At 37.4% G+C, this 25,616-nt stretch overlaps 1 long non-coding RNA gene across 1 annotated transcript; it reads right to left on the bottom strand.

The window, feature by feature from the left end:
* Positions 1-277: 277 nt before the first annotated feature.
* LOC147913377 (uncharacterized) lies at positions 278-1,940 on the bottom strand. Its single transcript, XR_015548885.1, has 3 exons — positions 1,823-1,940; positions 1,451-1,522; positions 278-592 (listed from the first exon to the last, which is right to left on the bottom strand). It is a non-coding gene; the product is annotated as an uncharacterized LOC147913377 (long non-coding RNA).
* Between the last annotated feature and the right edge of the window lie 23,676 nt (positions 1,941-25,616).

The raw sequence follows: 25,616 nt of genomic DNA on the forward strand, positions 1-25,616 counted from the left end.
GACAGAGATTTTGTAGAAAATTTTTTCCTTAGTGTATCCCCAGCCTGGCATACAGTAGGTGTTTAAATATTTGTTGAGTAATTGTAGGAGGGAATGAAAGGAGTGATCAGAAGAATGATCACACAATGGAAGTAGGTGCCACCATGAAGAGTGGGCATCCTGGGCAGGGAAAGAAGGAGCAAACATTTTATATCAGGCAACACAGATACCACAGTGCCTTTACTACTTTCTGCACATCAGCTTGTCAAAGTAAATAATCCATAATCAGTCTACAAATCAAAATTGCTGTGAGTTTATTATGACCCAACTATTGAGGACCATGGCCCTGGGCCTTCCTTCCCTAAGGAAGGAAGGGCACTGAAGAAGTGGGGTGTACAGAGCAGTTATATACCATCAAAGAACATGTATCACATAGGATTGCAATGTGCATTTTACAATAGCCACAAGATCGCCCTGCCAGGTTGCCCTGCCAGAATGGCTATTGATGGACACAGCGGGGAGCAGGTCTGCTGTCTCGATGGGCGTGGCTGGTGTCAGGTCTGTTGTCTCAAGCTGGGTGGTCACAGGATGACTGGAGCAGTCAAATCCTAACCTAGGGAGAAAGGCTTATCATTAAGTAAACGTCAATGTGGGGAAAGTTGCATCCTTATCTTAAGGGCATTTACTCTTCTCTTTGGGACATGGCAAAGCAGATACACAATGCAGGTGACAGGTCCTTTTGGAAAAACAAACTCAGGCCGAATTAGTTTTACCCCAATTGGCTTCCTCATATGCTCCAATATATCCTATTGCTTGCCATTTATTTATCAATCTCAGGATGTGTCTTTCAAACCCAAATCATCAAGAATAGCATGAAGTAGTCACTTACCAACAGATGTTACTGTGGCAACAGAATATTAACAAGTGGCCTTCAAATATAACCATTTCCAAAATACTGTATTTCACTGACTTAATCGAAAAGGGACTCTTCTCTCTTATACTCACAAATCTCCACTCGGAACTTAGCACTAGAAGTAGCCAATTTTAAATAAAGACCTTTAACATCAAAGCCAGCCAATAGATCTTGTTAAATCAAATCCAAACTAGGGAACACTTTTGTTTTCAGTCACATGCAAACCCTCTCAAACTCAAGGTAAGGTCCTGGCTTTATGCAGATGGAGAAAAGCTTCTCTTCCTCTTTTTCTATTCAGATAGTGCAGGGAAGAGCCCAAAGGGTCGCCTGGTGGAACACTAACAGTTCTTTACATTAGAAATGCATGCAGTGTTTCCTAGCTTCTTTACTATAGGCTGAGGTCTGGTGAGCTGCCTAGAGGAGCAAATTTCTGGTGTCCAACAGTAAATAAGGCTGTGTGCAGTTTACCACAACAATGAACTACAAAGATGTATCAGGAAATATTTTGAACACCCATGCCTAAGCTCTCAGTTTCCCTCTGTCTAATTCCATAGTTACCTGAACTGAATTCATTCTCCATCCCCATCCCTTCCGTGATGGTTTGTATTTCCTTGAATCAGCATGTTATATCTAAGAGAAATTTATCAAAATGTTCTCTTCAAAATAACTAGCTGAAGTATAGGAGTTGTAGAGGGTCAAGATTTTAAGAGGAAAGTGACGTACAGAGTAACTGTACTACAAAATAAATAGAAAATGAATGAAAACAATAAGAGAAGGAAGAAAAAAATGATAAGGAGAAGGAATATGATAGAGAGTAAAAGTAAGAAAGAGAGAAAAAAGAAGGAAGAAGGTGTAGGAAAGAGAAAGAGTCAGGAGAAGCATGAGAAATGACAGAAAGGGGCACGAGCAGAGGGAAGACATCATGCTCACAGCAAATGACAAGTCAACTGGCTTCTGAGCAGGGCTCAGGTCTAGAGTCACTCAGCTATATTTGAGAACTCCACTCAGTTCCAACATCCTGAGAATGACCACGCCTCATCCAAACTCTGACGGCACTGGTTACCAGTGCTCTTCTCTCCCAGGACCTGCTGGAGCTTTGGGAACTGCCTCTCTCAGCTCTGGGACTGACAGAGTCCTCATTAAATATTCATCAACTGGAATGGTTGTTTTGAAAGAGTAACCCAGAGAGAGCTCTCTCAAGGGTACATTTAAACCTGCCAACTCCTTCACTCACCCTTATGAACAATTAAGAAACGACATTGTTTTCTTTTGAAAAAAAAAAATTACTCTGAAGCGGAGTAGGAGAAATCTTCCTGGCAAAACTAAATGTTCCATCTTTTTTGAAGTTACCTCACAAAATTCTGAGCGTAATCTAAAATTCCAGGCTCCCCACAGTTCCAAATGTTTCAGAAATGATCTCTATCATGATCACAAAGTAAGCCTATGCCTTATAAAACAAAATAAACTTGGATGAGTTTTATCTTGTAGAGAGAGGACAGCAAGAAAAAGAATAGGATGTGCTTCTCTGATATGAAGAAAAATAAATAAAATCACACCAAAATATACAAAATATGCCTCTAAAACTGAATGAAGTGGTCTCTAAAGAGTTTTACATTTAAAGTAAAAATGCACTAATATAAAATTATACATCAGTTTGGCTAAAATCTAGTCAACTTAATAGAAGAAGAATTCATTAAGTTTCATTTAAATAGCATGACTTATGATTAGCTGCATAATAAATAGTAGATATTTTAATTCTGGTATACCATGTCCTTCCACCAATGAAGGTGGGATTAAACCTGTAATTTTCCTAAAAGGGGCCAACCAGATGTTCTGCTTATTTGATTATTTAATTTAAACACTATGGATCTGATCCTCATTGCCAAAGAAGGATGTCTACACACAAGATTTAGCTTGCATATGTAAGGGGAAATGCAGGCTGAGTTTACAAAAACAAAAATTGAAAATGGAGCATTATCTTTAGGAGACATGGTCAATCTGTCCAAGAACATTTTCTCCCTTGGTCAAGTGAGAAGCTGAGAGAGACTGCTGTCAGCCTCTTTCTTGACCCCTTATAGAATTCTGTATTACCTCAATTGAACGTGTCCTAAAGTGTTTGAAATAAACTTGGAAATGAGTTGATGATACTGTATTTGCAATACATCACACAGAATCTCTTTCATTAGGCACCATTCAAAACACTTTTTTGGGACATTAAAGGCCAGAAAAGTTTTGCTTCTCTGAGAGACTGTTGCTTTTAATCTCTTGGAAATGAGATGATAGAGAATTGTTCCCGTTTCCCTTTCTACTTTAAACCTGAGGGATACATTTCTAACTACCTTTAAAAACTGCAGGTCCTTCTGAAACACATTTCAATGCACTGGCTTACTTCAGCTTCATTTCATTGTTCCATCCTAAATTCCTTTCGGTTTGATCTATTTTCCTTTATAATCCATTTGTATACCTAGATATTTAAAGGCTGCTCAAATCTATATTGGAGAAAAGTTGGGTTACAATTCCTTCAGCCAGCATGTAAACCCAATTTTTAGGGTTTTGACACAAAAAGTTTCTGCCATATTTCTACCAGCTCTCCTTCCATATGTTTCCCTGCAAGATTTCCTGTGACCAAATTGCCTTTCTAAAAGCCAGTCCTCTGTTCACTCTCTTGGCCAGTCACATTTTCATAGAAAAATAAAAGACTGGATTTTCCAAAGATGCAACAAGAATGATCAAGTCCTGATTCACACCTAGATATCCTGCTCCTGTTCTCCATGAATTTTAAAACTGAAGTTAATTATCTTTTTCATTTTATCTAAATCTATTGTGTAACCTTGGCACTGAGCCCCTAAACTGGTGCACAGTCTGCTTCAGCAGACACAAAACTCTCTCTCAAATTCTTGAATTCATGTGTTGAGTAGGTATTTTATTTATTTAGATCTTATTCAACAGAAGATCTTCATTTATTCACTCAAATACTTAAGTATATACTATGTGTCTAAAGGTCTTGAAATGTTGGGAGTCTGCAAGGAGGACAGATATGTATAAACAGATAAATTACACTACAGAAATCATTTGAATGCAAGAGATATGAATAAACTGCTGTGGGACTCCAGGAAAAGAACCACCATGGGTTGACCTACAACTAAGATATACGACTATGTACTGGGGCTTTGGGGAAAAAAACAACCACCCCGGGGGTGTGGACAGTCTTTGTACCATCTAAGTAAAGGAAAATGAAGGGAGAGAAGATAAAGAGAAAACAAGATAAACGGAAAGGTTTTCTTCTTCTTAATGTTTCTGCCACCAACTTTTGGAGCACACTGCTTGCTGATGTCCTTTCTAGCCAGTCTTATCCTTCAGCCGGCTTCTATAGACTTCAAAAATTCGATTGTAACAAGCTGGGCTCCTCTGTGGAGACAATGCTAACTATGTAGGGAGCCAGGAGGGGAGCAAAATATTCACAGGAATCTGCAGCATTTCTGCAGCTCACTGGTGGGGAGGGGCACCGAGGCTTCACCTTGGCCTCTGTCTCCAAGTTCAGGTAAAAGAGGGTCGGTTCCCTTTTGATATATGAACGTGGCGAGAAACCTCTTTCACAGAAGAGACTATGGGGAAATTAAAGTGAGAGCCATGAAAAAGGCAGAGGAGGTAGCACCATGAATCTGAAGTTAACTGGACATGTGAATTAGTAACAAATATAAAGAAGAGCTGAAGACAAAAAAGAAGACAAAAAACAAGTTCTCAATTTTCTAAGATGGAAATGCAAGTTTTTCTTCTTCACAAAGAAAGAAGTTATTGAACCCTTTCTTTTAAAATAAAATTGAAAGTGGCCACATGTTGCAAATAATGGTTTTAACCATGATGTCACTACACAATAATGTGTAGCAATCAGTTGTTAAGTGCACTGCAAAGAGTTCATTACTTAATAATTATGTTATCAAAGTTTGCAATTGATATATATTTTTTAGTAAATAGTAGACTGTGTTGAGGGAAGAGGGAGAATCCCCCTCAGCCCTTTCCCTTAAGGTTCTTATGGCTGGCCAAATAATTAACAAGACAGGTTAGCAGGAGAAAATAATACCAAGTTTAATAACACGTATACATGGGAGAAACCAGGGACACTGCATTTCTCAACACAATAGCAGAAATTCTCGTCTTAAATACCATGTTCAGCCAATGACAGAGGAAGATGTTCGGGGTGTGGGGAGTCAGTTACAGGAGATCACCACTAAAGTACAGTAAACAAGAGTAAGGTTATTATGCAGATTTAAGGCCTCACCTTCCACATTGATAAGTTTCTAGAAATGAGGTCATCCCCTCTCTTCCCAATACAGAGAGGGAGATACCTTTACAAATGGAGATTTCCCTTATAAATGTAAATGTTTGTCTGGCAACTGCTTGAAGGGCCATCCAGAGAATGTGGCCAGGGAGACAGAACTTCCAATAAGATGGGCTTATTGGTGCCTTTTCTATTGTAACATCTATTTTACATTATATTACAGCCATTAGATAGAAGATCTGTTCCAGGAAGGAGTTACTATGTCAAATTCTTTAGGCAGTTAGTGGGGGGGGGGGTGTCAAATGTCCGTCAGAGAAAACAATCAAGGTAAAGAGATATATTTCAGTGTGGCCAAATCTTGATCTCCCACAACTGTGGGCAAAGTTTTCACTATATTATTGACAATGTCACTCTTACAACTGAAAGCATGACTAAGAGGGAGAAGTTGGTGTGACCCCAGATTGCTGGAGTCACAGCAAGAAAAGTCAAGAAAGTTCCATCAGGTCATGTAGACAAAAGGATGCTATATGGCTGTTGGATTTATAACAGATCAATTGGAGAAAAACAAGTCACTACATTAAATTATCTTCTACTTACCTCCATCACCCTCTCCAAGAACACATATTTTAAAATGAGACAAGTTATTATATTAAAAATTACTAGCTCTGGAGTTTTGAAAACTAAATCAAATAATGAAGAAAATACTAGGTTACAAACATCCTGTTATCAATTCCAACTACCATCTTTTACCAAACTAAAACTCTAATTATCACTAATTAACTTTCAATCTAGTGCTTCTCCAATATACAAAATCAATAACTTAAAATGTTTCATAACTTTTTTTAAATTGCCCTAAAATTTTAGAGGATAATATAAATATATCTCTTTGAAAAGTTGAGAAAGATGGAGACACTAGGAAAGGAAAAGATGAAAATATTATACTAATCAATGATGTAAAACACAAGATATGAACAACTGTTAAAAGAATTCTCTATGAAATTGATCAATTCTACCATCCCTACACCTGGCTATTTCCTATAAGTAATTTGATGCATAAACAAGTAGAATAGTGTATTTAATGGGATCCATTATTTTAGTTGTGTGCTCTTCCTTTGAAAACTTCATATGCTTTTATGTGCTTGCTTTATTTTCAGGTGGTGTCACATTAGACCACCCTCATCTCTGAAGATCTTTGCATTAAGGAACTCTACCTTGGCCCTTGATCAACTCTACTCTGTGTTATGATAAACTCAAGAGCCCTACATGGAACAATGTTTCCTATATCTTATCTCTCGTGAGTTGTTCATGTCAGGGGGTATAGTCCACCAAGTAAACACTAAGCAAGGTTTCAAAAGCATTGGATATTAAAAGGAGGACATGCAGTGTTGGGTGTGGGCCCCCATTCAGTGCCTCAGTGCAAAGAAGAAAGAGGTAAATGCATCCCTCCAGAGACTGGGATAAAAACAGGAAGTTATGAGCACCAGGCTCCCTCTGCAGGCCTTTAAGCAGGGACCTGGAATAAAACTGTTGACACGGTGGATCATGGTTGGTTTTACAGGGAACTCAGGAGGAAGATAAGTACGTGAAATAATGATAATTATAATAACAGCAACAAACACTTCTACTGAGCCAAGGACTGCACTCTGAATGTAAATTCTGTGCTTGAACATACATTAACTCACATGACCCTGAAAATATCCCAACGTAGTAAATATTGTTCTTTTCACCATTTTATAGATGAAGAGCCTGGGTACAGGGGTTAGAAAAGTCACCTGGGTTACAAAGCTGATAAATGGCAGAGCCCAAGCTCAGTGCTCTTATGTTATGTTCTTTTACTACAACTCCAAGTTAAGTCTCTAATGATTATCTTTCTCTCTATAATCCAATGGGGGAAAAATCAAAATTCTTAACTCTAACACCCATGCTACCATTTAGGAAAGTTGGTGAAGGAGAGATTTCTGAATAGTAACAATGCCTTTCTATTTACTCTTCACTTATAGATCAGACATCAATATTCCTGATCAGTCCACCAAGAAGAAACTGGGACTTTATTATGCCAAAAAAAAGAAAAAACAAGGAATAAAACAACCAAATTCCTTTAAACATCATTACACAAATGTGATTCTTAATTCCGTATGACAAATATAAAATGCTTTCCTGTTTGGGGCTCCGTATAAAGCTGATGTTAATCTCATGCTATCTTCCCAGCCAACAACACAAAATACTTTAAGACAACAAAAGGCACAAAGACAAAAAACAACCCAAAAGAAAAATAAAAATTACATCTGAACGCTGTACAATTTTTTAAAGATTATGTAAAAGTTAGATTTAGTAAAATTTATATCTCTATCTTACCTCTCCCGGTTATCTCTGAAGGTAAACAAAAAGACAAAGAAAGGCACAAGGAAGCCAGTTAGGGAACAGAGTCAGCGGGAAGAGGTAAAGTGGCCGCCCCTCTGCAGATGACAGACAGAAATCTCCCCTGGGAGCCGTCTCGGGTCTCCCAAGATGTGGAGATTTGACCTCGGGCAGTGGCTACAGCTGGACGCCAGCAGCAGTGCTTCTCAGACTTCAGTCTACACGGTAATACCTGGACAAGTCCACTGTCCTCTTCCCCAGAATTCTAACTCAGCAGCTTTTAAGTTGGGACATAAGAATTTTCCATTTAAGGGCCGGTCCTGTGGCTTGGTGGTTAAGTGCGCGCGCTGCAATGCTGGTGGCCCGGGTTCGGATCCCGGGTGCGCATCGAGGCACCACTTCTCCGTCCATCCTGAGGCTGAGTCCCACATACAGCAACTAGAAGGATGTGCAGCTATGACATACAACTATCTACTGGGGCTTTGGGGGGAAAAATTAAATAAATAAAATCTTTAAAAAAAAAAAAAAAAGAATTTTCCATTTAAGAAGCCTACGAGTGATTTTTCTTGAGTTATTGGCAGATTATGATCAAAGGCATACCTTGAAGAGAAGCACAAACTCGCTACCCAGTATGCACTGCACAGATGCTTTGTGTCACACACTCTCAGAACATTCCCTGCTCCAGGGGTACCACCTGCTTCAGCATCCTTGGGCCTGTGTTCTTCATCAGGAGGTTCCGAGGGTGGCAAAACAGACAGGACTCACCTGGGAAACTGCCCTTCTGTGTAATTCAGTGAGTGCGTGGGCTGCCTGCAGCCCAGGTGTAAAGTTGGTCTTGCTATATTTAAAAATAAATTTCTTTTTAATTTTATTGAGGTCATATAGTTTATAACTGTAAATTTCAGGTGTACATTACTATATTTCAGTTCTGTATAGACTGGATCATGTTCACCACCAATAGTTCTGTTTTCATCTGTCACGATATGTATGTGCCTTATTACCCTTTTCCCTCTTTCCCTCTGGTAACCACAATCTGTACTCTATGTGTTTATATCTGTATCTATGTGTTTGTTTATTTTCCACATATGTGTGAAATCAATCAGTATTTTTCTTTCTCTATCTGACTTGTTTCACTTAGTGTAATACCCTCGATGTCCATCCATACTGTCACAAATGGCATGATGTTGTCTTCTTGATGGCTGAGTAGTATTGCATGGTATATATGTATATATATCACATCTTCATTCATTCATCCATTGATAAGTACCTGAGTTGCTTCTCACTGTTGGCTATTGTGAATAACGCTGTGAAGAACATAGGGGTGCATACATTTTTTTGAATTACTGACTTCATAATCTTTGGATAAATATGCAGAGGTAGAATAGCTGGATCTTATGGTATTTTTATTTTTAATTTTTTGAGAAATCTCCATCCTTTTTTCCATAGTGGCTGTACAAGTTTGCATTCCCACCAGCAGTGTATGAGGGCTCCCTTTTCTGCACATCCTCTCCAACACTTATTATTTCTTGCCTTTATAATAATAGCTATTCTGATGGGTGTGAGGTGATATCTCATTGTAGTTTTGATTTGCATTTCCCTAATAATTAGTGATGTTGAACATCTTTCATGTGCCTGTTGGCCATCTGTATAACTTCTTTGGAAAAATGTCTTTTCATATCCTCTGCCCATTTTTTGATCAGATCGTTCATTTCTTTGTTGTGAAGTTGTATGAGTTCTTTATATATTTTGGAAATTACCCCCTTGTCAGATATATGATTTGCAAATATTTTCTCCTAGTTGGTAGGTTGTCTTTTCATTTTGTTGACAGTTTCCTTTGCTGTGCAGAAACGTTTTAGTCTGATATAGTCCCACTTGCTTATTTTTTCTTTTGCTTCCCTTTCCTGACAAGGACGGACATTATATAATGATAAAAGGGACATTCCACCAAGAAGACATAACACATTAATATATATGCACCTAACACAGGAGCAACAAAGTATATAAAGCAACTATTAACAGACTTAAAGGGAGAAATTGACAGCAACACAATAATTGTAGGGGAATTAACACCCTACTCACATCAATGGATTGATCGTCCAGACAGAACGTCAACAAGGAAACAGTGGCCTTAAATGAAATCACACCAGATGGACTTAATATATAGAGAGAGAACATTTCATCCCAAAACACATTCTTCTCAAGTTCACATGGAACATTCTCAAAGATAGACATATGTTGGGAAACAAAACAAGCCTCAATAAGTTTAAGAAGATTGAAATCATGTCAAGCATTTTTCTGACCACAATGCTATGAAACTAGAAATCAACTACAAGAAAAAAGTTGGAAAAGTCACAAATATTTAGACACTAAACAACATGCTACTGAACAACTATTGGATCAATGAATAAATCAAAGGAGAAATCAAAATATACCTAGAGACAAATGAAAATGAAGAACAACATATGAAAACTTATGGGATGCAGCAAAAGTAGTATAAAGAGTGAAATTTATGGCAATACAAGCCTACCTCAAGGAACGAGAAAAATCCCAAATAAACAATCTAACACTGTACCTAAAAGAACTAGAAAAAGAAGAACAAGCAAAGCCCAAAGTCAGTAGAAGGACAGAAATAACAAAAATCAGAGCAGAAATAGATGAAAGAGAGACTAGAAAAAGAACAGAAACGTTCAATGAAACTAAGAGCTGTTTCTTTGAGAAGATAAGTCTCTTTCTGTAGAGGTAGAGATACCATTTGGGCAGAGATTATAAGATCAGAAAATTCAGACACTCAATCGGAGAACTCCCTGACCTTTAAGCATCTTTCAAGCAACTTTTTAGCATCTTTAACATATTTGAATATGATGTCCCTTTAACATCTGTTTGAATATGTGTGGCAAAGTCAAACGACAGGCTTTACTAGGCACCACAGGACGATAATAGCTTCCCTGCCTAATAGCTTCCCTTCAACAACAAAAGGTCCAGGAAACTGACTTATCTTGGGTCCAAGTTGGGAACTGTTTGGGAGAAATATAGTGAAAAAGTAAATAAACCAGCCAAGAATAAAAGAATTGGAAAGGGATCTGCTGCCAAAGAAAACTTTTCCCAGCTACAGACCAGTAGAATCTGGACAGAATGAAAAGGCTCATAACCACACCTGGTGCCAGGGAATAAAGTGGAAATCTCACAAAGGAGGCCACTTTGAGGCCTATAAACACCTTGCAAAGCTACTCATTAGGATTTCAGAACAACAACATGTTTAGGATGTGTGTGTTCAATACATGCATGTCTTGGGTTCTGCTCATGATACTTTCCTTACTTATATGTATATTTCCCTGAACCTTTGATGATTATAAAGTGAAGAGAATTACAGTGTGGCAGAGGTAAAGAGCAAATTAAAAACAAAAAACATTCTGTAGTCATCGTGTTGAGACGATAAAGTAAACTGAATTAACTGATGGACAGGTGTTGCTCTCTCTGTAATTTTTTTTCTTTCTCATTTTATTTTCATTGATGTTTTAATAGTTTTTAACATTTTGAAATTTTGGGTTGTATATTTTTGTTTGTTCATCACCATATATATACCTCCCTTCACCCCTTGTGCCCACCCCCCACCTCCATTGCCCCTGGTAACCACAATACAGTTTTCTCTGTCCATGTGTTGGTTTATATTCCACATATGAGTGAGATCATACAGTGTTTGTCTTTCTCTTTCTGGCTTACTTCACTTAACATAATACCCTCCAGACCCATCCATGTTGTTGCAAATGGGACTATTTTGTATTTTTTTATGGCTGAGTAGTATTCCGTTGTATATATATACCACATTTTCTTGATCCAATCGTCAGTCGAGGGACACTTATGTTCCTTCCACTTCTTGGCTATAGTGAATAATGCTGCAATGAACATAGGGTTGCATAAGCCTCTTTGGATTCTTGGTTTCAGGTTTGTTGGATAGATTCCCAGCAGTGGGATAGCTGGATCATAGAGCATCTTTATTTTTAATTCTTTGAGGAATCTCCATACCATTTTCCATAGAGGCTGCACCAGTTTGCATTCCCACCAGCTGTGTATGAGGGTTCTTGTTTCTCCACATCCTCTCCAACATTTGTTGTTTTTTGCCTTGGTGATTATAGCCATTCTAATGGGCATGAGGTGATATCTTAGTGTTGTTTTGATTTGCATTTCCCTGATGATTAGTGATGTTGAACATCTTTTCATGTAATTTTTTTAACAAATTAACTTAAGAAATTCATAAACTATTCTTCAGCATTGACAGTAATATACAACAGATAGATCAATTAGTTCAAGCTTTACCTTCAGGGACAGTCGTTGACCCTAATTGAGAATTCAGATTCCAGGAGTCAGCTAGTCTTGTATCAGAAAGTGTCACATTTCAGACCTTGCTGTGCATTTCAGCTATTCATCTCTCTTTAAGCTAGTCATAGCTTGATAAGCACCACAGGCTTTGCTACTTAGCTTACTGAATATCAGAAATAGCTTTTCATTGGTGAAATGAGTGGTTCGTTTAATTAACATGAATTCTGATATGAGCTCTCATTGGTGAAACTGAAGGGGTTCCATATATGTGGATTGGCCAAAACATCAGAGAATGTACTCATACTTACAAGAAGAAGGTAAGACTCGGGCAAGGGAGGATATCAGGCGTGATGTCCTGACAGTGCTGCGCCAGCTGCTGGTTTAGGAAAATGTCTCCTTGCCTGTTGCCAGCCATTAGGCACAGGATCCTGCCTCCTTCATATCTGTATCATGTGAACCTTTCATGGAAGGTGTAGCCAGGCATCTATCCGGGTAGCAAGCTGCACATCCCCTGATGAAGGGACTCTTGCCTAGAGAGCTTCATCATCCTAATACAATGCCACTCAGTCTTGGACATCTCTGCCTCCATGTAAAACAGGCGGCACCAACAGCCAAAGGGATAAATGGTTTCACTTAGGATTTCACCTTCACACCAATACAATGTATGCTATAAGCACTCTATACAACCCCATGTAAACTATATATATATATGGAATAGTTGGTCCTTCAGGCTTTCAGCCACACGCCAGGACTCTCACACATTACAGTGCTGTGATGCAATCTCAAAACCTGTCCTTCACTGCATGGCTCCAGTAGCAGATAATAAGGAAAACACAATTTCTCTCATGGCTTTTTGGTGTCTACAGATGCCATCTCTTCAACCACACTATCACTTAAATTTTTCTACATGCCTCCCGTCCACCCCCCAAATTCATCTCTTCCTGTTTTCTGAGTCAAGCTCCACTCCACTAGAAGGCCCTCTCTGGTCCTCCACTCACAGAGTCTCATCAATCACTAAAGTCTGGTTGAGGCCCCAGCTCACTTGGACCACTCCAGAATCAACACACAGACACGGCACACCTGCACCTCTTGTTTTGACAATAATGTTGTGCTGTCTGGAAGGGTGGCAGATTAACACTTTCCTGAGTGTATCTCATCTTCCCTCAAATGTACTGAAAGCCTCCTCAGCACGAGAAATGTGCACACTTGTCCTGTCAATCCCCCCACTCTTGACAATGTCATGATGACTGCATAACAGCCACTTAATGTCTATTGAATGAACATGCTTGTCAGGTAGAAAAATAAATGAGATGGTTTGTCAATATGAGCAGCAGCTGTAGCTGGTATCATTTTCCTCATTTGCTTAACAAGGTACCAAAAGATACCCACAAACCTTGTGGGTTTCATTTGAAAAACCAAGGTAGCAATTTATCTCTTATATTGAAACCTAATGGGAATTACGGAAGATAAAGAAAAATACTGAGTAGACAAAACTCCTAGGATATTATCAATACTGAAGCCCAGAGAGATCGCCTAACTTTACAAGGCCTCAGTGTTCTCATCAGGAAATCAGGAATGATACCCGCCCTGGCCCTGTTCATAGGGCTGGTGTGAGGCAGGAGCAAACACTATGTGGAAAGAGCTAAGACGATGACAGCTGTTATTCAGAAACAACACACCGGGGGTACCACGTGTTTTGACATTTTAGAAATCTATGTTTAGTTAGAGTAATCACACATTATTTCCTGTGTTTAAAAAATCCTCTTCTTGGCCAGCCCCGTGGCTTAGCGGTTAAGTGTGCGCGCTCCAGTACTGGCGGCCCAGGTTCAGATCCCAGGCGCGCACCGACGCACCGCTTCTCCGGCCATGCTGAGGCCGCGTCCCACATACAGCAGCTAGAGGGGTGTGCAGCTATGACAGACAACTATCTACTGGGGCTTTGGGGAAAAAATAAATAAATAAATAAAAAATCCTCTTCAGAGGAATTCAGTCATCACCTTATGTCCACATCAAGGCCTCTCCAGAACCAGTGCTGAATCTTTGCTTTATTGTGAGAAGCTAGTTGAGCAAACTTGAGTCTCCAGAGCTTTCTTGGCATTTGTGCTCGTCACTAAGTTTTGCATTCAATTAATAACTTTGCTGTGGCATTTCCTCGACCATCGAGGCATGTCTTTTTCTATGCTATATTTCTGTTTAGCATTTCAGAAATGTAGTTATTTTCCAAGTAGGGTTATAAGCTCCTTGCTTTCAGGCATCATATCCTATAACCCCTGTTTTCCCCAGGATATTACATATTCTGTATATATAACAGACACACAATGAGTACTAAGGAGCTACAAAGTCAAGATCAATAAAAAGTATCTTTAACAAAGCAAATCATAGTTTTATATCTGGGTCAAAACAGGAATATGTGTCCCACAGCCCCACCCCACCTCCTTAAATTCTCAAGGTCCGTTTTGACTTTTGTTGAACTGGATCATTTCTTCCTATTAATGAAACAAATACAAGTTTTCTACCATAGACAGATCAGAAGATTTAAAATCACAACCTAAAAGTGGCATAAACAGACCAGGGGCCTACAATCTCAAAAAAAAAAAAAAAAAGAAAAGAAAAGAAAAAGAGTTACTTTTAGCAGATATTTCCCCATCTTTTAACTGACTTATAAATAATAATCCCCAAAATAACTCAGAGCTAGAATCCAGAAATAGTTCATTTTAGAGGGTGCACTAGAAAATAATAATGCTCAAAGTTAGGCATTCTAACTGGGCTTCATGGAGATTTTTCTAGCCACGATGAGGGTTTGGTTGTCACTTCACACTATTTTAGGTGAACCTTTTTCTGACAGTGCTATATGCAAGAAAATGTCATTGCCCATTAGCCTGTATATTAAAGCAGAATGTAAGTTACTCTCTAAGAGGATTGTTGCCCTTCCCATTGATGTTCCTATGACTCCTCAGTGAGGTGAGACAGGATGTCCACACACGTGGGAATAAATCTTAGTTTGGGTTTCTCACTTCCTAAGAAGCTCTTGGCACCACCCTTGCTCAAGTGTCCATCAAGGCCAATAAAATCTCTATTTGAATGATAAAGTATCATTGAGGAAGAGGGAGAATCTCCCTCCACACTTTCCCTTAACGTTATTACGGCTGGCCAAATAATTAAAAGACAGATTACCAGGAGAAAATAATACCAAGTTTAATAACATGTATACATTGGAGAAACCAAGAAAATTGAGTTTCTCAACAAAGTCTCAGAGATTCTCATCTTAAATACCATCTTCATGTAAAGACAAAGGAGGATGTTGGGGTTGAGGAGGGAGACAGAAATCACAGTAATCAAGGGCTTGCAGATGTAAGTCTTCTTCTTCCGTACTGATAAGATTTTCCAGAGATAAGGCCAACTCCCCTCTTCCCAATACAGAGAGGGAGATACCTTTACAAATGGAGATATCCCTTATAAATGTAAATATTTATCCAACAACTCTTTGTAGGGCCACCTAGAGAATGTGGCCTGGGAGACAGAATTTTTGATAAGATGGGCTTGTTGGTGCCTTTCCTATTGTAACATCTATTTACATTATATTGCAGCCATCATGTGATAATAACTCCTTCCTGAAACAGGACTTCTTTCTTAAATTCTTTTGGTAGTTAGTGGGGGAGGTCAAATGTCCATCAGAGAAAATAATCAAGGCAAAGAGATGTATTTCAGGGTGGCCAATTTTGATTTCCCACAGTATAGTAACTGTATCCCACACATTCTAGGAAGTGCAATCTCCAGCCAAATATCTACAGTTCGACTGAGGGGAAAAAATGTAAAAAGTTGTCCCAAAGGACACAGATCCTCAATTTCTTTACATTTACTCGATATACCCATAGAAGCAGAGATACAATCTATCTCAGGCCATCAGAGGGCTCTTCACCTGGGCCTGGTCACACTGGCCACAAGAATGGCTTCAACTCAACTGTGTTTGGGGGTGACCTCTAAGAAAAGAATGCTGGATCCAGTGAAGGAGGCTGTTGCAGTGTCTGCCCCATCACAAAAGAGCTGCTGTAGAAGGTTCTGAAGACAAATGTATTTCTGATCTTAGAACATTACAGCTTCACCTGAAGAATCAAATATTTGGATGATATTTAGAGTTTATTTGTGTTTTTTTAATCTTATGGACCCCTGTGTTGATCAGATTTACTTTTCCTTTTGGCTATTAGAAAATTTGAAATAAGTATACCACTCACCTGCCACATGTTTTGGATTCCAGAATATATGTTTTTGATTAGCCTCATTCCTGGCACCATTTTATGTTCATCCCAGATTTGTTTTATCTTTTCTTTTCTTTTCACTGATAGCTAATTTTTTTTATCTTATGGTATCTTACTGTTCTTATTAATTATTGTAAATACTTTTTAGAATAAAGGGGCAATAAACATATAATTAGTATTAGGAAAACGATGGAAGATCCATTTATTTATTTATTGAAACTTGTTTTGGTGAGGAAGATTGGCCCTGAGCTAACATCTATGCCATTCTTGCTCTATTTTTTTTTTGTATGTGGAATGCCACCACTGCATGGCTTGATGAGCAGTGTGCAGGTCCATGCCAGGGATCCGAACCCTTGAACCCTGGGCTGCAGAAGTGAAGCATGCAAACTTAACCACTATGCTACTGGGCCAGCGCCTCATAACTTTTTATAAGATAACTGGCTGGTTAAAAGGTAGATCCATTGATAGTAGACTGAACTGTACTCACAATATTTGGGTTTGCATTGATCCTTTAATTATAAAGAAACAGCAGCACAACGCGAACTGCTTTGAAACAGGTGAAATAAGAAAAACAACTAATCAGAACCACAACAGCATCCACTGGGTATATTATTTTCTGATCTTTCTTTGAATGTTCTGTGTAGCTGTAATCACAGTGCACATGCTTTTGTAAATGACATACGACAGATATTTTTTAAATCATTGCACCATCTTCACACTTATAATTTATATTTCTGTCATTATCTTGACACAATTAACATTATTATACAGCCATTTAATTGGCTCTAGACAGAACATGTGAATGCAAGTGCCCAAAGCACCTCTGATTCACATTCAATAAGAAGTTATAAACTTGGAAGCGTATATAAAAATGACAAATGCAAAAAGATAATAAGAGTGACATCAAGAAGACTAAATCTAAAGCTGAGCTGAGGTCTTTGGAAATATTTCAGGATAATATAAAGCAATGTTATCTTAACTATGTTCAAAAGAAGCACTGACATTACTAGCAGTGAGATTGCAAATTGGTACAAAATTTTTGGAGGGAAATTGAGTATCAAAAGAATTTAAAAACTGATCCCTTTGGAACCAGCAATTCTACTTATAGAAGTTTTCCTTAAGAGGAAAATAAATCAGTGATATGCAAAAATATTCACATACTAGAATACATTTATTCCAGCATTATTTATTTTTAAAATAAAGAAAAAAGCAGAATTTCCAAAAAAGCAATATGAAGAAAAATTATACTATGTGCAAGTAACCAGGAGCTTTTAAATCATATCACACCAAATTCCCCGTAAAATTCTGTTCATATGTTGAAGGTGAATGTAACTGGCTATAAACTACATTGTTAAAATCATTCACGAAGTAATGACAGAAGCGGTCATTACAACCAACCCTTCTGCTGGAGACTAAAAAAGGTGGAATGAATATAAATATAGTTATCTGTATATATCTATATTATATATATAATTATCTATCTATAATATAATATATATTATATACATATAATCTGCTTAAAGGCCAAGGAAAGGGGACAAGTAAATTAAGGAAGAATTGTCAAGCCAGGATCCAGGGGAGGACATACACCAAGGGAGCAGAAGCTCATGGGTCACTTTCTCTCCCAAGGTTCCTGTGAGAGTCTGAGTGCATTTTATCAGGGGATGATTGGAGGGTGGTGCCCTCTAAAGGGGCATAGCCTTAGGGACACCATATGCTTTGCATTAGGATCCAAAGGACAATCACTCTAGGACTAAAGGTAAACTACAAGTAGATAGGTCTTCTCAGGGTTGAAATTCAACTCCAAATCATGTAAATCCCTGAGTGTATTTCAAGGTAATCCTGGAATGTTAGTGCCCCAGGTCCTGGCAAAAGCAAACATAAATTCTATCTGGAAAAAGATTCCATCAATATAGGCATCTGCACAGCATAAAATAAAAAATAAATAGAAACATGGAGACACAAATCAAAAATAAAAGAAAATCAATAGAACAATAGACAACAAACAAGACTCACAGGTGCCTTAGATATTGATATTACTAGACACACTTTAAAATAATTATGTTTAATCTCCTCAAGAAGATAAAAGATAAAATACAGAATTTCAATACAAAACTGTAAACAACAAAAAAACTGAAAAATTCTCGAACTGATAAATAAAACAACCAAAATTAAAATACTCAATAGATGTGTCTTAATGGTAGATTAAAAGCAGCTGAATAGAGAATTAGTGCATTGGAAGAGAGATCAAAAGAAACTGTCTAGAGGCACAGAGTCAAAAGGATGGGAAAAATTGCAGACAGAAAAAGAGACATAAGGGATACAGTGAGAAAATCTAACCTATGTATAACTGGAGTGCCAGAAGGAGAGGAAAACAGAGAAGGAGTAACATAGAAGCATCATTTGAAGAGAGGGCATGGCTGATGATGGAAAATGAGAGAAGGCATCAAGCCACTGATTTCAGAAGCCCTATGAAACCTAGAAGAATAAATATAAAGAATACCATACATAGGTGCATGTAGTAATACTTTTAAGAAAAAAAATTACTAAAAAAATCTTAAAAGCAGCCACAAAAAATAGATCATCACCATAGAAGAAATAAATAGACTATTTTTGTTAAGAAGTCAGTTCCATTGGAAGCTAGAAGATAGTGGAATGATCTTTTTTAAATGCTGAAAACAACTCACTAGAATTCTACACCCTGTAAAAATATCTTTCAAGAAGGAAAATGAAAGAAATCTATTTTAAGACAGAAAAGACTAAATAATTTGTCAACTAGCAGACCTTCACTTAAAGGAAATACAAAAAAGTGCTCTTCAGGGAAAAAGAAAATAATCCCAAATAGAAACCTAGAGATGCAGGAAAAAAGGAAAGGAAGAAAAGAAAAATGATTTCATAAAGACTGATAGTATAAACAATAATATTAATATCTTATGAGGTTTAATATAGAGAGAGAACTAATATAAAAGAACAACAACATGCCACACGGGGGTGGAATAAATTAAGTTAAAAAATTTGTTTGATTTGTCTGGAAACAGGTAAACGTACCAAAATAGAGCAAAAATGAGTGTTGTTTTTAAAGATAGTCACTAAAAGAATGGTAAACGTATATAATTTTCAAACTACTAGAGGGAAAAACGTAATAGTGAAAAATACTTGATGAACCAAAAAGAAACAGAAGAAAAAGGAATATAGAACAGATGAAACAAATAAGAAGTACATAATAAAGTAGTATTTCACTCTGACCATTGAAACAATTGTATTAAATGTAAATAGACTTAATATTTCAATAAAAAATAAAAGACTGTTGGACTGGGTAAAAAATGAACTCCAAATGTATGCTTTTTATAAGAGATACAATATTAAAAATAAGGCTATATAAAAGGTTATGATTACTAGGAAGGAAAATGATATAACTTGTTAATGTTAACTAAATAAAGCAAGCATAGCTATATGAACATCAAATAAGAAACCTTTAAGGCAAAATCATCTGAAGAAATAAAGAAGAAACATTACTGATAAAACTTTAACTCGTAAGGAAAATATATAATTCTAAAGTGTATGACAACAACGTGGCCTCAAAGTACAGACAGCAAACTAGGCAGAGTTCCGGGGGAAAGGACACACCCACAAGTGGAGTGGAGATAACTTCCCACAGCTGCTGGAATGAAAGGAATAAACTCGGTAAGGATATGAAAGACCACAATCAGTAAGCTTACCTAATGGACTTATGTAGAACATTTAACCCAAATCATTCTTTTCAAGCACACACAACACATTTACAAAAATTCACAACTTCTTGGGCTCTACGTAAATCTCAACAGATAGCAACATACTGAAATATGAAGAGTATGTTCTCTTAACACAATGCAATGAAATTAAAAATCAATAATAAAAAAATAGAAGAAAATCTCCTTAGGTTTTGAAATTAAGCGATACAATTCTAAATCACCAATTATTTAAAGAAGACAATAGAATAAAAATTAGAAAATATTTTTGAAGTGAATGGTAAGGAAAACACTATACACCATAACTATTGGGATGGAGTTAGTAATGTTTAGGGAGCAATTTTTAGGTTTAAATGCATATATTAAAAAGGTAAAAGCCTGAAAAATCAACAAGTTAAATATCCCTCTCAAGAATTTAGAGGGAGAAATCCCCCAGCGGTTTAGTCCAAAGAAGGGAGAAGGAAGGAAATAGATAAAAGTACTAATAAAACAACCTCAAAAGAAGTCCTCTAAAAAGCTAACAAAATTGAAAACCTCTAACAAGTATTGTCAAGTAGACATACAATTAACCCATGTCAGAAATGAAAAAGGAAACATTATACAGAGCATACAGACATTAAAAAATAGTAAGATATTAAAATAACTTTATACCAACCATTTCAAAATACTAGATAAAATGGATGAATTCTCTAAAAAAAATGAAACTAATTGACAAACAAATAGGAAAATATGAATAGTCCTATAACTGAAATTAAATTCAAAACTAAAAACTGTCTCACAAACAACACTGCAGATTCAGGAGGCTACATAGACAAATTCTGCCTAAACCCTTAAGGAAGTTTTAACACAAATCTTACACCAATTCTTTGAAAGAATAGAAAAAGAGGAAACACTCCCCAACTTATTTTATCAGACCAACATAACAGAGGGACCAAAATCTGGAAAGGACATTATGAGAAAGGAAAATTATGAGCCAAGCACCTTCCTGAACATGGATGAAAAAATCTCAAACATAATACTAGCAAACTGAATTCAGCAGAATATTTAAAGAATGATATATCACAAGCAAGTTGAGTTGATTCCAGGAAAATAAAGTAGGCTTAACGTTTAATATTAAATCCATGTAATATTCCATATTAACAGAATAAAGGAGAAAAAATATTCTTATTGGAGATAACCAGAAAAGCATTTGATAAAATATATCACCTATTCATGACAGAAACTCTCAGGAAAGTAAGAATGGAGGAAAGAAAACTTGCATAATCTGACAAAATGGTGAAATGTTGAAAGTGTGTCCTTTTAAGTTTGGGAATGAGAAAACAGTGCCACTACCACCACTCTGTTTTCTACTTAATAATTATTCCTGTTCAGTCTAGAAGTTCTTGAATAAACAAAACAAATGAGAGATTTGAAAAGAAATAAAACTGCCATTCAGGATGACATGATGGTATACATAAAACTTTCAAATAAATGTACAGATTATTAGAAATAATAAATTTTGAATGGTTGCTGAATAAAAAATCAATATACAAAAATCAGCTATATTTCTCCATCAGCAAACACAAAGTAAACTTTTAAAGATGCTTTAAAAATAACACTTTTATGATAGTGGCATAAAAATAGACACATAGACCAATGGAACAGAATAGAGAACCCAGAATTCAACCCCCAAACATGGTCAACTAATATTTGATAAGGGAGCTAGAAACATCCAGTGGGGAAAGGATAGTTTCTTTAACAAACGGTGCTGGGAAAACTGATTAACCACCTGCAGAAGAATGCAATTAGACCCCTATCTTATACTACTAACAAAAATTAACTCAAAATGGATCAAAGACTTAAACATAAGACCTGAAGCTGTAAAACTGCTAGAAGAAATCATAGGGAAGAAGCTCCTCGACATTGGTCTTGGCAATGATATTGTGGATATCTGACCACAACCGCAAACAACAAAAGAATAAATCAACAAACGGGACTACATCAAACTTAAAAGCTTCTGCTCAGCTAAAGAAACAATGAACAAAATCAAAAGGCTGGGAGAAAAATTTTACAAACCATGTATCAGAAAAGGAGTTAAATATCCAAAATGTATAAAGAACTCATACAACCCATAATAAAATTTATAAAGAACTCATACAACCTAATAACAAAAAGGCAATCCAATCGAAAAATGGGCAAAGGACTAAGTAGACATTTGTCCAAAGAAGACATCCAAATGGCCAACACGTACATGAGAAGGAGCTCAATGTCACTAATCATTAGGGAAATGCAAATCAAAACGCAAAGAGCTATCACCTCACACCTGTAAGGACAGTGATCATCAAAGAGACAAGAGATAATAAGTGTTGGCAAGGATGTGAAGAAAAGGGAACCCTTGTGCGCTGTTCATGGGAATTTAAATTGGTGCAGCCACTATGGAAAAGACAGTGGAGGTTCCTGAAAATATTAAAAATACATACACTTCAGTGTATTTATCCGAAGAAAATGAAAACACTAACTTGAAAAGATATATGCACCCCTGTGATCATTGCAGCATTATTTATAATGGCCAAGATATGGAAACAACCTAAATGTCCATCAATAGATGAGTGGATAAAGAAAATGTGGTATGGGCGGGCCCGGTGGCACAGTGGTTAAGTGTAAGCGCTCCACTGTGGTGGCCAGGGGTTCAGATCCTAGGCACGCACCGATGCACCGCTTGTCAAGCCACATTGTGGCAGAGTCCCATATAAAGTGGAGGAAGATGGGCACGGATGTTAGCCCAGGGCCAGTCTTCCTCAGCAAAAGGAGGAGGATTGGCACATGTTAGCTCAGGGCTGATCTTGCTCACACACAAAAAAAGGAAAGAAAATGTGGTATATATATACAATGGAATATTATTCAGCCATAAAAAAGAAAAATCTTGCCATTTGTAATGTCATGGATGGACCTTGAGGTCATTATGCTAAGTGAAATAACTGAGACAGAGAAAAACAAATACCATTTGATCTCAGTTATACATACAATCTGGTTCTGCAATTTCTTGCCAAACTGCCACTGGCAGGCCGAGTTGAGAACTGGCTTTCTTTAGTGAATCCGAGGTCATGCCTCTTGGACCAGGCTTGTCACTGCAGTATGTCTTGGAAGTTATGTGTGAGAGAGCCTTAAGACCTAGAGCTGAGGCAGGTTCTGCACAGACTCAGTTCCAAGAATGGAAGAGAGGGATAGTTTGGCTGGGCTCTAAGAACAAGCCTCTAAGGGCTCTGCAGCTTCTTGCCAAACTGCCACTGGCAGGCCGAGTGGAGAATGGGCGTTCTTAATGAATCTGAGGTCATGCCTCTCGGAACAGGCTTGTCACTGCAGCGTGTATTGAAAATTATGTGTGAGAGAGCCTTAAGACCTAGAGCTGAGGCAGGTTCTGCACAGACTCAGTTTCAACAATGGAAGACAGGGATAATTTGGCTCAGGTCTAGGAACAAGCCTGTAAGTGCTCTGCAGTTTTCTTGCCAAACTGCCACTGCCAGGCTGAGTGGAAAATGGGCGTTCTTTAATGAATCCGAGGGCATGCCTCTCGGAAAAGGCTTGTAACTGCAGTATTAGTGGTGGCTGAGTGCCTTAGCAATTCTGGTGAATGGCTGAAATTCAGTGTTCAGATTATTCAATGTCATGATTTGGGATGTTCAAACAGAAATGGAGCCCCGTGTTCTGTGCCCAGATGGGAATTTATAGAGCTATCATGAAGCGAAATGCAAATTCAGTATACAAAATTCAGTTGATTTTGTATATACCAACAAATAATCGGAATATGAAACAATACCATTAACAATACACACACATACACAAAGAAATCCTCAAGTGTAAATCCAATAAAATATTTACAGGTATCTGTGGAAAAAAAATATGAGACACTCTTAAAAGCAATAAAGGAAAAAATAAATCAATTGAGATATATTCCTTGCTCATGATCAAAAGTCACAATATTATTAAGATGTCAATTCTTCTTAAATTGATCTAAAGATCCTGTGCAATTCCAATAAAAATCTCACCAAGCTATTTTGTAGATATTGAAGAACTCATTTGAAACCTTGAGTGGTCTAGACAATCCTGATGAAGAACAAATTGATGAACTCACACTTCTCAATGTCAAGATTAATTACAAAGTCAAGAGACTGTGATATTTTACAACACTACAATAATCAAGAGACCGTGATTTTTTTTTTATAATTTTATTTATTTATTTTTTTCCCCCAAAGAACCAGTAGATAGTTGAATGTCATAGCTGCACATCCTTCTATTTGCTGTATGTGGGATGCTGCCTCAGCATGGCCGGAGAATCTGTGCTTCGGTGCACGCCCGGGATCTGCAACCGTGATATTTTAAAAATAGGGCCGACCCCATGGCTTGGCAGTTGGGTGTGCGCGCTCTGCTGCAGGTGGCCAGGGTTCGGATCCCGGTCTCACCCCGACGCACTGCTTTTCCGGCCATGCTGGGGCCCCATCCCACGTGCAGCAACTGGAAGGATGTGCAGCTGTGACATACAACTATCTACTGGGGCTTTGGGGGAAAAATAAATAAATAAAAATTAAAAAATAAATAAAAAATAAAAAAATAAAATGAATAGACAGAGAGATAAATGAAAAATCATGGAAAGTCCACACAAAGACCTCTGCAAATACAGACAACTTGATCTTGGTCAAGACAATAAATGCACTCCAACATAAAAAATAATAGTATTTTAGGTCTTTAGTCTTTTAGTCTCTAGTCATCATCAACCATGGTGATGATACAAAAGGATGACCCTATGGAAATAAATGAACAAAGACACAAACTTTGCACCTTAGACATAAATTTACTCAAAATCACTCATCAAATTAAAATAAAATGCAAAACTGTAAAAATCATTCTGGGAAACAGGAGAAAATCTTCATGATTTATAGTTTGATGATTAGTTTTCATATACAACACAAAAAGCACCATCCATGAAGAAAATAATTGATCATGTGGACTTGGTTGAGTTTAAACTATCCAATCTGGGACAGACAGCATTCACAGAGTGGAAATACAAACTCCTGACTAGGATAATACATTTGTAAAACACATATTTGCAGAAAGACCTGTATGCAAAATATTCAAAGAACCAATCAAATACTGCAACAAGAAAACAAACTCCCCAAATTAAAATAAATAGACCAAAATATGAATAAACAAGTTACCAAAAATATATATATACATGGCAAATAAGCAAATATAAATTTCTCAACAACAAGAAATTATTGGAAAATAAAATGCATTGTGCATTAAGAAAAAGCAAATTAAAACACCAATGAGATACTCTACTCTTCTAGTAGAATAGCTAAACCCAAAAACTGACAATACTAATTACTGGTGAGGATGTAGGACAATAGGAAATCTCATTCACTGCTGATGGGAATACGCACAGTACAACCTCTTAAGAAGACATCTTGCTAATTCTTGTGAAGCTAAATATAGTGTCACTATATGGTGCACCAATTGTGCACCAGTGTATTTCTCCAACTACTGTGAAAATATACATCCACACACAGACCCCTAAGAACATCTAAAAAGCAGCTTTATTCACAGTGGCCAAAACCTAGAAGGAACCAATATGTCCTTTAACAAGTGAATGACACCCAAGCGTGGGACACTGAGTGAAGACACTTGAGGCACACATGGGCTACAGGCACAGGGTAAGGAAACACACGAGTTCAGACAGGGGCTAGAGGAACAGTAAATGAAAACACTGGTTGTCTAGATAGGCTGGAGGCACAGAGAATGTAGACAAACAC

The sequence above is a fragment of the Ceratotherium simum genome, chromosome 28 (genome assembly GCF_057802395.1).
Source record: "Ceratotherium simum simum isolate JZ-2026a chromosome 28, ASM5780239v1, whole genome shotgun sequence".
NCBI lineage: Eukaryota > Metazoa > Chordata > Mammalia > Perissodactyla > Rhinocerotidae > Ceratotherium > Ceratotherium simum.